This window comes from Zootoca vivipara, chromosome 14 (assembly GCF_963506605.1).
Source record: "Zootoca vivipara chromosome 14, rZooViv1.1, whole genome shotgun sequence".
Taxonomy (NCBI): domain Eukaryota; kingdom Metazoa; phylum Chordata; class Lepidosauria; order Squamata; family Lacertidae; genus Zootoca; species Zootoca vivipara.
The window spans coordinates 49,158,105-49,171,905 of NC_083289.1; the positions used below are offsets into that span (position 1 = coordinate 49,158,105).

The 13,801-nt window shown below is 44.4% G+C and overlaps 1 protein-coding gene across 4 annotated transcripts in view; it reads right to left on the minus strand.

The window, feature by feature from the left end:
* Window positions 1–13,801, minus strand: part of C14H7orf50 (chromosome 14 C7orf50 homolog) — a 140,769-nt gene that overhangs the window by 8,749 nt on the left and 118,219 nt on the right. The window contains exon 1 of one of the 4 annotated variants that reach the window (XM_060282465.1): window positions 3,139–13,652. The exons of the other annotated variants lie outside the window; for them this stretch is intronic. The gene's annotated coding sequence lies outside the window, so the exon portion shown is untranslated. Of the gene's footprint in view, window positions 1–3,138; window positions 13,653–13,801 lie in introns of those variants that run through there. 4 annotated transcript variants of the gene reach the window in all.

Genomic DNA, 13,801 nt, shown 5'->3' on the forward strand with positions numbered 1-13,801 from the left:
TTGAATTGTGCTCGGAAACGTACTGGAAGCCAGTGTAGATCTCTTAGGACCAGTGTTATGTGGTCCCGGCGGCTACTCCCAGTCACTAGTCTAGCTGCCGCATTCTGGATTAATTGCAGTTTCCGGGTCACCTTCAAAGGTAACCCCACGTAGAGTGCATTGCAGTAGTCCAAGCAGGAGATAACCAGAGCATGCACCACTCTGGTGAGACAGTCCGTGGGCAGGTAGGGTCTCAGCCTGCGTACCAAAAAAATCCCATAAATCCCCCAGATTTAGAAAGCAGCTCCTACCGGCCAGGGAGGCTCCTTCTGTGCATGTCTGGACACTGTCAGGAGTATGGGCAGGAGTCAGGCTCTGGTGCCTGTAGTGCCTTGCAGGACTGGGGCCTGCCTCAGCTTGTGCTGGGGAAGCAAGGCGTGGCCACACAGGTGAAGACTTCAGCTTGTGCTGGAGAGGCAAGGAGTAGCCACCCAGGTGAGGCCACTTGAGATCTCACTGCACCTGGTGGCAGGAGCTGGGAGGGATAAAAGTCCAGCATTTCCCTTCAGCTCTTTGCCACAGCAACGCCATCCCTGCCTGGTTGCCTCTGGCCTCTTGCTCCTGGAACTCTTGCCTTGCCGACGTCTTGATCCTTGCTCTGTGGACCCTTGCCTTGCCGACGTCTTGATCTTTGCTCCATGGACCCTTGCCGACGTCTTGATCCTTGCTCCGTGGACCCTTGCCTTGCCGACGTCTTGATCCTTGCTCCGTGGACCCTTGCCTTGCCGATGCCTTGATTCTTGCTCCGTGGACCCTTGCCTTGCCGACGCCTTGATTCTTGCTCCGTGGACCCTTGCCTTGCCGACGCCTTGATTCTTGCTCAGTGGACCCTTGCCTTGCCGACGTATTTGACCCTCGACCCTTGGACCTTTGCCTTGCTTCTTGTTCCTTGAGCCTTTGCCTTGCTCCTTGCTCCTTGGACCTTTGCCTTGTCAACACCTTGCTCCTTGACTCCCAGACCTTCGCCTCTGCCTTGCTCCTTGACCCTGCGACTGCCTGCTGCTGGACCCTCAGCCCTGCACCTGTTCCTGCTTCTTCACCACCATCTTGCCTCTGGTCCTGACGCCCGCCGACCGGACCGTGACAGACAAGCTCAGAACCAAATTCCGGTGCCGCTCTGCCCATGTCTGGGCACTGGAAATCGGGCAGTGCCGGCACCGGATGTCGCTTCTACGCATGTCTGGACAGTCGCTGCTGATCCCTTATTTTTCAATCTGGGAGTTGATGGCTATGATAGGGACGCGGGTGGCACTGTGGGTTAAACCACAGAGCCTAGGGCTTGCTGATCAGAAGGTCGGCGGTTCAAATCCCCGCGATGGGGTGAGCTCCCGTTGTTCGGTCCCTGCTCCTGCCAACCTAACAGTTCAAAAGCATGTCAAAGTGCAAGTAGATAAATAGGTACCGCAACAGCAGGAAGGTAAATGGCGTTTCCGTGTGCTGCTCTGGTTCGCCAGAAGCGGCTTTGTCATGCTGGCCACATGACCTGGAAGCTGTATGCCAGCTCCCTCAGCCAATAACACGAGATGAGCGCCGCAACCCCAGAGTCAGTCACGACTGGACCTAATGGTCAGGGGTCCCTTTACCTTTTAAGTAGATGTGATGGAGCTGTTTGTATGAAGGGGAAGAGGAGTCTGATGCACACACGCAATGGCCATTTGTTAAGTGTCCCTGATTATGTTAAGTGTGAACACTCAAACTGAAGGTCAGTTTCTAGATTTAGCCAGATGCTGATTAATTTCCCTTTTGCGACATTTTCAAGTTCAGTAAAGAACTGTTCAGAGACACAGAAAATTCACATCAAGTATGCTTAATAGTTTCAGAGCTTCTTGCGTTGTGCATAGTTCAAATGTCAATTAAACTAACGTGATTACTACATATCCTGAAGTTTAATGAATTGCTAAGAAAATTCACTTACACAAAATTTTATTTTGCTGGAAATGAGAACCATTAAGAAGTTGGAATTAAATTTGCAGATTAAACTGCTATTTTGCAGGAAGGATTCAGGCAGAGAAATATGAGCTTTGTACTCAGATATTTAACACCTGTTACGTACTTTTATGTGCTGGAGGAAGTGCTCACCGCAGGATGGCCAGCTTCAATATTTATTCAGTTTTACAGCTGTTATATTTTATTTGAGAATGTTTATGATTAGAGAAACTCATGGATCAGACTGAAGTGGGGGAAATACCAGATTATTGTACTGTAATTTTTTTAAAATGAAAGTCCTAATAAAGTAAGTTAATTTTGAAATGTCTAACAAAACAACATGTAGTCACTTTTCAGACATCCTCGGAACCTCTTCTACTACATTTCAGTTTCAATATACGTTTATTGTTCTAGTCAAAGGCAATGACAAACCTGCAGCAAAAGTACCAATAAAGCAATACAGATCATACATCCCTAATATGAGCCAACAACCATGAGGTAAGAGGGAGGTTACCAGAGACACCAACAAATTCAAATCCAGCTTGATTTCAAATTAAACCTCCAAATCACTACTACTATTTATAGCAATTACGGTATGTTTCAATAGTTTTCCCCCCCAGCCAGTGCATAGAGGCCACTCTGTGTGCTAAAGAAACCAGACCACTTAAACTAAATGTAAAAGTAAGCATATATTATTATATATTAAATTTATATACACTACAGCCCTTCATCAAGAGATCCCAGGGCAGTTCACAGAATAAAATACAAGATAAAACACAAGTAAATAATCAAACCAAAACAACAAATCCAGCTTGCCAGTATGTTGCAACTGACATTAAAACTATTCAAAATAAAAACAAATTAAAACAGATCCCGGAGCTCAAGGACAAGCAACATTACGCATCACCATCTTCACCCGGAATTCCTCTTTTATGACAGGAGAGCAAATGTAGCAAGATTGTGTCTTCTCCCTAACAGCCACAGAATCCTTCAAGGAGGAAGAGTATTTGGAGAGTAGGACTAGGACGAGCTCTGAGTTGCATGGCGGTAAGACCTGGGTTTTTTTTAATCATGCAAAATTGTCTCCTAACAAGTTAAGTTTCCAATATAGTTTTGCTTAAAAGTCCCAACCCTGTGGAAGTATTTTTCTTAATGGACATAGAGAACTAGCACCTGCTCTTAATCTGTTCCTATTTGCTTCTCTTCTGCTCATTTCTAATATGGCCTGCAGCATATTTATATCCTAAGGAAGGTCGCAAGATGATCTGCAAATAAAGTCATCAGTTCCCTGGGAAAGAAGGTGTACTAGGGAGACGTACAGTTTGTTCCTCACCAACAGGCCATTAATTACACCCTTGTGCAATAAAGCCTTCAGTCCCTTCCCCCACCCCAGCTGATCTCTGGTAAAGAACATGCTGCACATGAATTGCTAGTTCTGTAGCAAATCCTGACAGCACTAGAAGGCTGTTGCTCCTCTCTCAAGTTTAGGGGTCAAGGAGTTGTTCAACAGTGGGTCTGCAGATCTTCAAACAGAAATTCACGGTGCAAATGGTAAAACGAATTTCCTTTTCAATATATATACTTTTTATACCAAAGGTAAGATTACCTAGCTCAAGATTTAATGCACTCTCTAATGGTCTTAGTGGCTCCAGTGTTCCTACTACTAATCATATCCGGGCAACTGTGGCACATAGGGTTGCCATATTCCCAAAAGTGAGTTTCCGGACAAAATATAAGCCCAGGTTATCCCGGATGGTGAGCTTCAACATCTCTTTTTCTAGAAAATAGCATCGGGAACAGGGTAAAATAAATGGAATGTATGACACTGTCCTTAACCTGGCATTACTAGCCTTGCTGACTTAACCCAAGTAAATGATTTTTTGAGATCCAAGTCTTGATGGTGTTTTGCAAAACACATACCCTCTTGTACTTTGGCCTTAGGCCCCTCCTATTAGCAACAGAAACACCACCAGCTGACTCTGCAAGCAGCAGGTATTTTTCATGCAGAGACCTAAGGCTTTATTATTATTATTATTATTATTATTATTATTATTATTATTATTATTATTATTATTATTCATACCATTCAATATTGTATGCTGCAACCCCAAAGAGAGTGTTTGAACCAAAAACCCTGCATAAATATTGTGACAGCTTTGCTGTATGCAGACATGATGGCAGGAGAACAAGGTTGCAGACAATAAATTACTCATCATCTCCAACAGTTAAACATGCACTCAGTTTGGTAATTTAATTTCCTGCTGCCCCATATTAATTGGATATCAGAAAAAGGGAAACAAATCTGGTAACAAATATAAGTAAAGATTTCTTATTTTTCTGGTTATTTTAAAAATGAGATACTACTTAAGCACAATCAAAGAGCTACTTTAGGAGCACACAGTGGAATTTTTGAAGATAACTTCTGCAAGTACCATTGAAATGAATGGGTTGTGTGCAGGAGAACTTTCAGGTGGACTACACCCTTTGACTATTTTTCTTTCAAAAGCAACCCATCACTCTTCTCAGATACTCTGGGTGGCGTCCAACAAAATAGTTCTGAACCAGGAAGCATGGGGTATCTATTTATTTATTAAAAATACATTAAAACATCAGACATTAAAAACTTCCCTACAGAAAGCTGCCTTCAGATGTCTTCTAAAAGTCAGATAGTTGTTTATTTCCTTGACATCTGATGGGAGGGTGTTCCACAGGGCAGGCACCACAACAGAGAAGGCCCTTTGCCTGCTTCCCTATAACTTCGTTTCTTGCAGTGAGTGAACAGCCAGAAGGCCCTCGGAGCTGGACCTCAGTGTGAATCTGCCCACTTGGGCTGGTCAATGGCTCTCCCATTGGTAATCAGGACCCTTAGCTTTGTTTTGTTTCTTTACAAAAATGATTTATTTCAATAATCCATTGGTGATACCAAATGAAAGGAAGTTTTGTCCAAAATTACTAGTGTGCCTACTTCTCCAGTCCCTCCCTTCAAATGAGAGTTAGGGTTGATTCAGATACAGCCTTACCGTTCATTGTATTGTACTACTTAAATGGGGATTGCTAATCAGCTTTGTAAAATAAAAGCACCAGTACACAATTTTTTTTTTGCAGTGAACTTGAGACAAAATATACTGAAATTGTATATTAGGATTTACAGTAGTAGATTACTAATTTATTAGTTTAGAAAATACTAGTTTATCCTAACTTCTTATACTAGAACAAACGTTTTCTTCAAACGAGTATTAAAGAAAAGGTTGATAGATTCAAGTGTAATAAACTGACATATTTTACAAGAAGCTCCTCACTGACGAACTTGAGTTCTGAAAGGTCAGTAGAACCAAAAAAATTATGTTCTCAGAGGCAGAGAAAGCAGTCCCACAGGGGCCCAAAATTTTGTTAGAAGTAGATTGTTAGACACACCTGTTGAGACTCAGTTAGCTTTATATAATTAAGTCCAGATTTTTCTCAGCATGGGCCTCTTGTCTGGTCATAAACTGTTGACATGTTTTAAAATATGATCCATTATATAAATGTAGCCAAACATTAGATAAATTTCCATGACTCAAGCATGCAAACAAAAATAATTCAAGGCAGCATGATAGCTGTGATGGACAAGGAAATTTTTAAAAAGCTCAATCCAGACTTTACAAAGCCTTCAATAAAATATAAAACAATACACTCTTTAAAAGAACTATAATACATACACAAATATGTATTCATATTGCTTATCAGCAGTGGAGGCTGAGTGAGCAGTTTGCCTAAGTTTGCCTATTGACCTGATGTCTACAGAGAGATTTGAAATGGGAACTTCCTAGTGATTTATAGTGTTATGATGATTTACACCAGGAAATCCCTTTAGGACAAGGTGGGCCAACTTTCTTACTAAGTGGCGTGCAGGAGTCCTTCAACGTTAACCCATGGGCTGCACACTGCCTTGCTGCATGGTGGAGGGGATAGTGAAGCCAAAATTTGATGTTGGCACTGGGCTTTGGCAAGGAGGCGCAAGACTCTGGTAGGGTCCTAGTACCCTGCTACCTCCTTCCCAAAGCTGGGAAAACATTAACTAGGCTTTGGGAAGGAGGAAGGTGGACTCTAGAACCCTGTCAGAGCCTTGTGACTCCTTCCCAAAGCCCAATGGCATTCTTACCCAGCTTTGGGAAGGCGGTGCAAGGGCTGCTGTGGAACATCAAATGTCGCTGAAGGCCACCTCAAAAGGCCTTGAAGGCTGCCTCAAAAGGCCTTGAAGGCTGCATGCGGCCCTTGGGCCATGTGTTGGACCACCCTGATTTAGGAGACAGAGCAAACTATTGCTGATCTACTGATCTACTGTGTGAATGCTTAAAACAGCAACTTGGGCAGCTCACCCACCTACCCCCCCCAATTATGCCTCATTTGATCACTACAAGTATGTATGGAGGTAGATCACTACATCACACCCAGAGAAAACAGTGGATATATAAATCTCCAAGAAATAAGAGAACTTGCTAAATGTGACACACAGACAGGAACCTCTCTAGAACACACAGAGCTGTGAAGGTACATTTAGGTACATGTTTGCTGCAATTCACACTCCCACATCTTTCACCATCTTTACCTAAAGTGAATTCTATTCAGACATCTGTAGGAATTTTTCACTAACACTGGAAGCATGTAACAATTATTTTAAAAATGTGATTTTCTTTTTTAAAAGGGGTTTAAAATTAGTAGCAGGACATGGTGAAACCCTAAGGAGGCATCCAATACTATTTTTTAGGTTCCAGGTTAAAACTTTTTAAAAAGCAAAGTTAACTCAGGATTTTCAGTTACAGGTAGGTAGCCGTGTTGGTCTGCTGTAGTCGAAAAAAAATAAAAAAAATCCTTCCAGTAGAACCTTAGAGACCAACTAGGTTTGTCATTGGTATGAGGTTTCATACCAATGCACACTTCTTCAGATACACAGGATTTTCAAATGCTGTTACTTGCTCTTTTTTCTATGATGTGTTGTACTGTATATGCAATTTATGCATATTTTTCAATTCAACTGTATACCACCCAGGAATCACTTTTTGAAGAGGAATAATAAGAAATATTTAAATAAAACACACCAGAAGCTTTTGAGAATATTTTCCTGTTATGAGCATTTTGACCAAAGCATACTAAGGGACAAACATATTCTCATTTCATTAGGGAGCAGGAGAAAACTTAATTCTGCCCTCTGCTGGTTCTTTCAGATACTGGAGAGTTGTTTACATGGCCCAGGTCAGAAGTGACCATTTCTAGATAAGGTACCATGTGCTGGCTAACATTTGCAATTCCCACCCACTCACTTTTGTCTTTGGGGCTGATGTGAAAACATCTAAACATGCTTTGTCATAAGGATCTATCCAGAACAATCAGCCCAAATAAAACAGTAAACAGAACATTTGTAAAATTGTTTGTGGGGAGAACCCTCCTTTTTTTACTTCCTTGTTAAGAATGTTATTTCAGTATTTCCTGTTTTCTTCTACATCAAAAGCAGAATCATCAGTCTAATAATTCCTGAAAAGAATATACACATGCACACAATCTACCCCACCCCACCCCGAAATAAGGAAGTCTTCGCTTCTTAGAGGTCTTCAATCTTCTCCTCTTGAGATAAATGTAGATAACCAAATAAGCTGAGAAGCTTTTCAAAATTTTGAGGTTGATTTTTTCTTCAACTTCAGTCCTTCCAAAGGCTCAACTGAGTTAAAGAGAGTGTAGCTCAACAACACAAAGATTATTATGCCAATAGAAAGCTATGCCAGATATTTCTGCTTAATAACTAAACACAAGTAATTGTGAACAATACCAGAAATAAACAACACCACACTATGCAACTTAATTCATCATATTATTTTATTTTATTATTTATTGGTTATTATTAAAATTATACCCCACCCTTTTGGCATGTTATACCAAAACACAGGTTCCAGTTGGCTTTCTTTGTGGAAAGCTGCTGCTTGACATGGCTTCTGAAAAGTTAGTTGGATTCTCATCTAAATAGTCATGCATGACTAAGTTCTTTCATTAATCTGTTCTTTATACTGCAGCTATTCACACTCCTTCAATTACAAGGTGTTATTAGCATCGGAAGTCACTTTAAGGTGTTTCCTTCAACCACGGAAAATTGTAATGACTATCCCATCATGTTATGAGTGATTTCCTGTTTAAATTACAGGTAGGTAGCAGTGTTGGTCTGCCGTAGTCGAAACAAAATAAAATTTTTCCTTCCAGCAGCACCTTAGAGACCAATTAAGTTTGTCATTGGTATGAGCTTTCATGTGCATGGTATCTGAAGAAGTGTGCATGCGCACGAAAGCTCATACCAATGACAAACTTAGTTGGTCTCTAAGGTGCTACTGAAAGGAAATTTTTTATTCCCGTTTAAAGTCTGCACTGAGAAAGGCAAGGAGTGATGCCCAGAGGATTGCCAGATGGTATGCCAATGATTGCTGGCTAAAGCTGTGTCAGAGCATTCAACTCACTTGCAAAATGTATGAAGGCATGAAGAAAGCCTTTGGACCAATAGTCAGGAAAACTGTACCACTGAAAACCTTGTCTGGAGAGATCATCACAAACTGCAGCAAGCAGATGAGCACTATCAAGAACGGTACTTGCAGAAAAACATGATTGCTGACACAGCGGTTGACAGCATCAAGACTCTTCCTGTCTTTGGAAGAGCTGGATGTCCCTCCCTCTCTTAACTATCAGGCATGTGATAAAGCCCCAGGACAGGACGCAATCTCAATTGAAGTGCTGAAAGCCAGCTTCAACTCCTCTCTCATGATGCACCTCCACGGCCTTCCCTTGCAGTGCTGGGAAACAGGATCCGTGCCACAAGACAAGTGCGACTTCAACATTCCGGCCCTCTACAATAACAAAGTTACCACTATGAATGCAACAACTACTGAAAAATCTCCCTCCTGAGTATTGTGGGCAAAGTCTTCGCCCATGTAGTTCTCAACAAATTACAGTTACTCACTGACAGGGTTTATCCTGAGTTACAATGCCGGTTTAAAGCTCAGGGGTCAACATGATATTCACACTGTGTCAGCTGCAGGAGAAATGCCAAAAGCAGAGTCGCCCCTTGCACATCACCTCCAAAGACCTGACAAAGGTCTTTGACATTGTCAACCGAAAAGGACACTTCATTACTCAATATGATAGGATGCCCACCTAAGCTCCACAAGATGGTTGTCCTTTCACAAAAACATGTGTAGCACAAAAACATGTGTAGCACTATGACAGCTCATCCTTGGATGCCTTCCCTATAAAGAGCAGTGTGGAACAGGGCTGTGTTTTCTCCAGAATGGCATGGGAGAATGTGATGCTAATGACCAATACCAAGATGAAGGTCTACCAGGCTTGAATGTTGAGCACACTGCTTCATTGTAGTGAGACGTGAGCAACTTAGTCCTGCCAGGAGCAATGCTTTAATGCCCTCCATGTGTGCAGCCTCAGAAAGATTTTGGGCATCACATGGCAGGACAGAATCTCAAACAATGATGTGTTCTCCCAAGCCCACATTCCGGGAGGGGGTCCCAGCCAGCAAAATGGCTGGGGCAGATTCCACAGGGGGTGTGTGTGTGCACAGGTCAATGATGAATAAGACCATTGCCATTCACAACCTGATTGTGGATGGAGGATTTGACCTGGCATGTGTGACAGAGACCTGGTTGGATGAAGCAGATGGGCCTGTCCTTGCCGCTGCTTGTCCACCAGGTTTCTCTTACGCACAGCAACCCAGGCCATCTGGGCGGGGAGGGGGGTTGCAGTGATTTTTAGGAAGTCATTAGTTTGCACCAGGCGTCCTATTGGTAAGACCGGGTTTTCTGAGTGCATGTTCTGGAAGCTGGGCAATAGGGGCAGTACAGGATTCCTTTTGGTGTACCGACCTCCCCGCTGCACCAAGGATTCCCTGCCCGAGCTGCTTCAGGTCGTGGCGGATGTGCTCCTGGAGACACCTAGCTTGGTTGTCTTAGGGGATTTTAACATCCATGCCAACACGACCTTACAAGGAGCCGCTCGGGACTTCGTGGAAAGCATGGCCTCCATGGAGCTGTCCCTGAGGCCCAACTCATAGCCGCGGACATGCCTTGGACCTGGTGTTTACCTCTATGGATGTTGGAGATCTGACATTAAGTAAAAGCGAAACAAAAGAAGTGCCATGGTCAGATCACTTTCTGGTGCAACTGGACTTCTCCGCAACCCTTCCCCTCTGCAGGGAGGTGGGACCGATTCGGGTGGTCCGCCCCCGGTACTTAATGAATCCAATTGGCTTCCAGAGAGTGGTAGGGGATGTTTTATCCCATGTTGATGGCCTTTCAGCTGATTCCCTGGTGGCCCGCTGGAATGCAGAGTTAACCGGGGCTATTGACTGTCTGGCTCCGAAGTGCCCTCTCCGATTGCATTGAGCCCGGACAGCCCCCTGGTTTTCCCCAGAGCTGAGGGCGATGAAACAGTCATTGAGACGGCTAGACCGCCAGTGGCGAAAAACTCATTCTGAATCAGACTGGACACGGGGTAGAGCTCAACTTCGAGCCTACCAAGTGGCAATGGCGAAGAGGACCTTCTTCACCGTTTCTATCGCATCTGCAGAAAACAGCAGCAGGAGACCCTTTCAGGTGGTTTGCAATTTAGCGGAACCACCTGCTCCATCCGGGCCCAGTACGGGCCACATTATCTCCTGCAAGGATTTTGCAAAGTTTTTTGCAGATAAAGTCGCTCAGATTCGGGAAGAGGTAGACTCCACCGTGGGAGCAGGGCCGGGGCGGGGGAGTGCTAGAGTCCTGTCTAGTCAAGTTGTGTGGGATCAATTCCAATCTGTTACCTCCGAGGATGTGTACAGGCTGCTTGGACGAGTGAAACCAACCACCTGTCTCCTTGACCCTTGCCCATCCTGGCTTATAAAAGCTAGCTGGGAAGGGCTGGGCGATGGGCTTCGCGGGTTGGTGAATGCTTCTCTCTGTGAGGGAGCCTTCCCAGACCCGCTGAAAGAGGCGGTTATTAAACCACTTCTTAAAAAAATGTCTTTAGATGCGGCCAATATGGCCAACTATCACCCAGTTTCAAATCTTCCATTCCTGGGCAATGTGATTGAGCAAGTGGTTGCTGAACAACTCCAGCACGCCTGGAAGAAGCGGACTATTTGGATCCCTTCCAGTCGGGATTCAGGCCTCATCATGGGACTGAAACTGCCTTGGTCTCACTGGTTGATGATCTCCGGCAGGCTAGAGACAAAGGTGAGAGCTGTTTCCTAGTTCTGCTGGATCTCTCAGCGGCTTTTGACACCATCGACCATAACATCCTTCTGGACCGTCTAGAGGGCTTGGGAGCTAGGGGCACTGTCATACAGTGGTTCCACTCCTTCCTCCTGGGCCGTGTTCAGAAAGTGGTGGTGGGGGATGAGTGTTCGGACCCCTGGGCTCTCACTTGTGGGGTGCCTCAGGGTTCTGTCCTCTCCCCCATGCTTTTTAACATCTATATGCAGCCGCTGGGAGAGATCATCAGGGGGTTTGGGCTGGGTGTTCATCAGTATACGGATGATACCCAGCTCTACCTCTCTTTCAAATCAGAACCAGTGAAGGTGGTGAAGGTCCTGTGTGTCTGGAGGCGGTTGGAGGATGGATGGCAGCTAACAGATTGAGATTGAATCCTGACAAGACAGAAGTACTGTTTGTGGGGGATAGGAGGCGGGCGGGTGTGGAGGACTCCCTGGTCCTGAATGGGGTAACTGTGCCCCTGAAGGACCAAGTGCGCAGCCTGGGAGTCATTTTGGACTCACAGCTGTCCATGGAGGCACAGGTCAATTCTGTGTCCAGGGCAGCTGTTTATCAGCTCCATCTGGTACGCAGGCTGAGTCCCTACCTGCCCGCGGACTGTCTCGCCAGAGTGGTGCATGCTCTAGTTATCTCTGGCTTGGACTACTGCAATGTGCTCTACGTGGGGCTGCCTTTGAAAGTGACCCAGAAACTACAACTAACCCAGAATGCAGCAGCTAGACTGGTGACTGGGAGCGGCCGCCGAGACCACATAACACCGGTCCTGAAAGACCTACATTGGCTCCCAGTATGTTTCCGAGCACAATTCAAAGTGTTGGTGTTGACCTTTAAAGCCGTAAACGGCCTCGGTCCAGTATACCTGAAGGAGCGTCTCCACCCCCATCGTTCTGCCCGGACACTGAGGTCCAGCGCCGAGGGTCTTCTGGCGGTTCCCTCGCTACGAGAAGCCAAGTTACAGGGAACCAGGCAGAGGGCCTTCTCGGTAGTGGCACCCACCCTATGGAATGCCCTCCCACCAGAGGTCAAAGAGAACAACAATTACCAGACCTTTAGAAGGCATCTCAAGGTAGCCCTGTTTAGGGAAGCTTTTAATGTTTGATGGATTTCTGTATTTTAATGTTTTGTTGGAAGCCGCCCATAGTGGCTGGGGGAACCCGGCCAGATGGGTGGGGTATAAATAATATATTTATTATTATTATTATTATTATTATTATTATTATTATTATTATTATTATTATTATTCCCAACATGTTCATACTCCTGCCTCAGCTATGTCTACGTTGGCTTTGTCATGTTCACAGGATGGAAGATGGCACAATCCCCAAGGATGTGCTCTATGGGGAACTGGCTTCAGGCACCAGGTTCTTTGGCAGACCAACTCTGTGTTACAAAGATGTCTGCAAAAGTGACATGAAGGCTGGCAACATTAACCCCACCATGTGGGAATCCCTTACAGACTACTGCAGTGCCTGAGACAATCAGGTTGTGTATCCACAGCAGTGACAAGAGGAAGAATGACCGCTGGGAGGAGTGCAGAAAGAATAAATGCCATGTTACACCTGCATCAACACAACCTGACGCCTTCTTATGCCACAGCTGCAACAAAACCCATCTCTCCCATATCGGTCTCTACAGCCACAGCAGGTGCTGTAACTATCCAATACAGTGGTACCTCGAGTTACAAACGCCTCAGGTTACAAATGCTTCAGGTTACAAACTCCACTAACCTGGAAGAGTTACCCCCCTAATATTCTTAAGAGGGTCTCTTCTCCAGTCTTCAGAGAGTGGTTGGGAATGGAGAGGCAGAAAAAGGTTCTCCCTTTCCTTTCACTCTGCAGTTTTAATCTGAAATCTTAGGTGCAGTACTGAGCCCAGAACTCAGAAACTGCTCGCGCTAATGAAATTGCCTGTTGCAAAATGCGCCTAAAACAATAGGAGTTTTGAACACTGGTTATGAGTGATTTCCTGTTTAATGTCAGTTGAAAATGATACTCAAAATAGTCCTCAAAATAGGACTATACTAAAAAAAGATACAACGTTGACTAAAAGAGGCCAGAGTTTCATCCTTTATTTGTCAAATCTGACTACTAATACTGCAGTAATCACTTACATTCCAGAGTACTTTTTGAGCAGATGGCATATAACTTGCCCATCCAATTGCCATTTGAAACAATGGTGAAGAATCCCAGCCATGCTCCATATTGAGAATATTGCTGTCATTTTGCTATCACTCCATTATGAGGGTTATGTCACGCCCTCCCACCAGATGTCAAAGAGAAAAACAAGTACCAGACTTTTAGAAGACATCTGAAGGCAGCCCTGTTTAGGGAAGCTTTTAATGTTTAATAGATTATTGTATTTTAATATTCTGTTGGAAGCCGCCCAGAGTGGCTGGGGAAACCCAGCCAGGTGGGCGGGATATAAATATTATTATTATTATTATTATTATTATTATTATTATTATTATTATTATTAAAAGCACACATGTTTCCCCAGCTTGGAATGCAATTAATTTCCTCCCTCCACACTAAAAAGTTATAAGCAACCATTTAGCCTGCCTG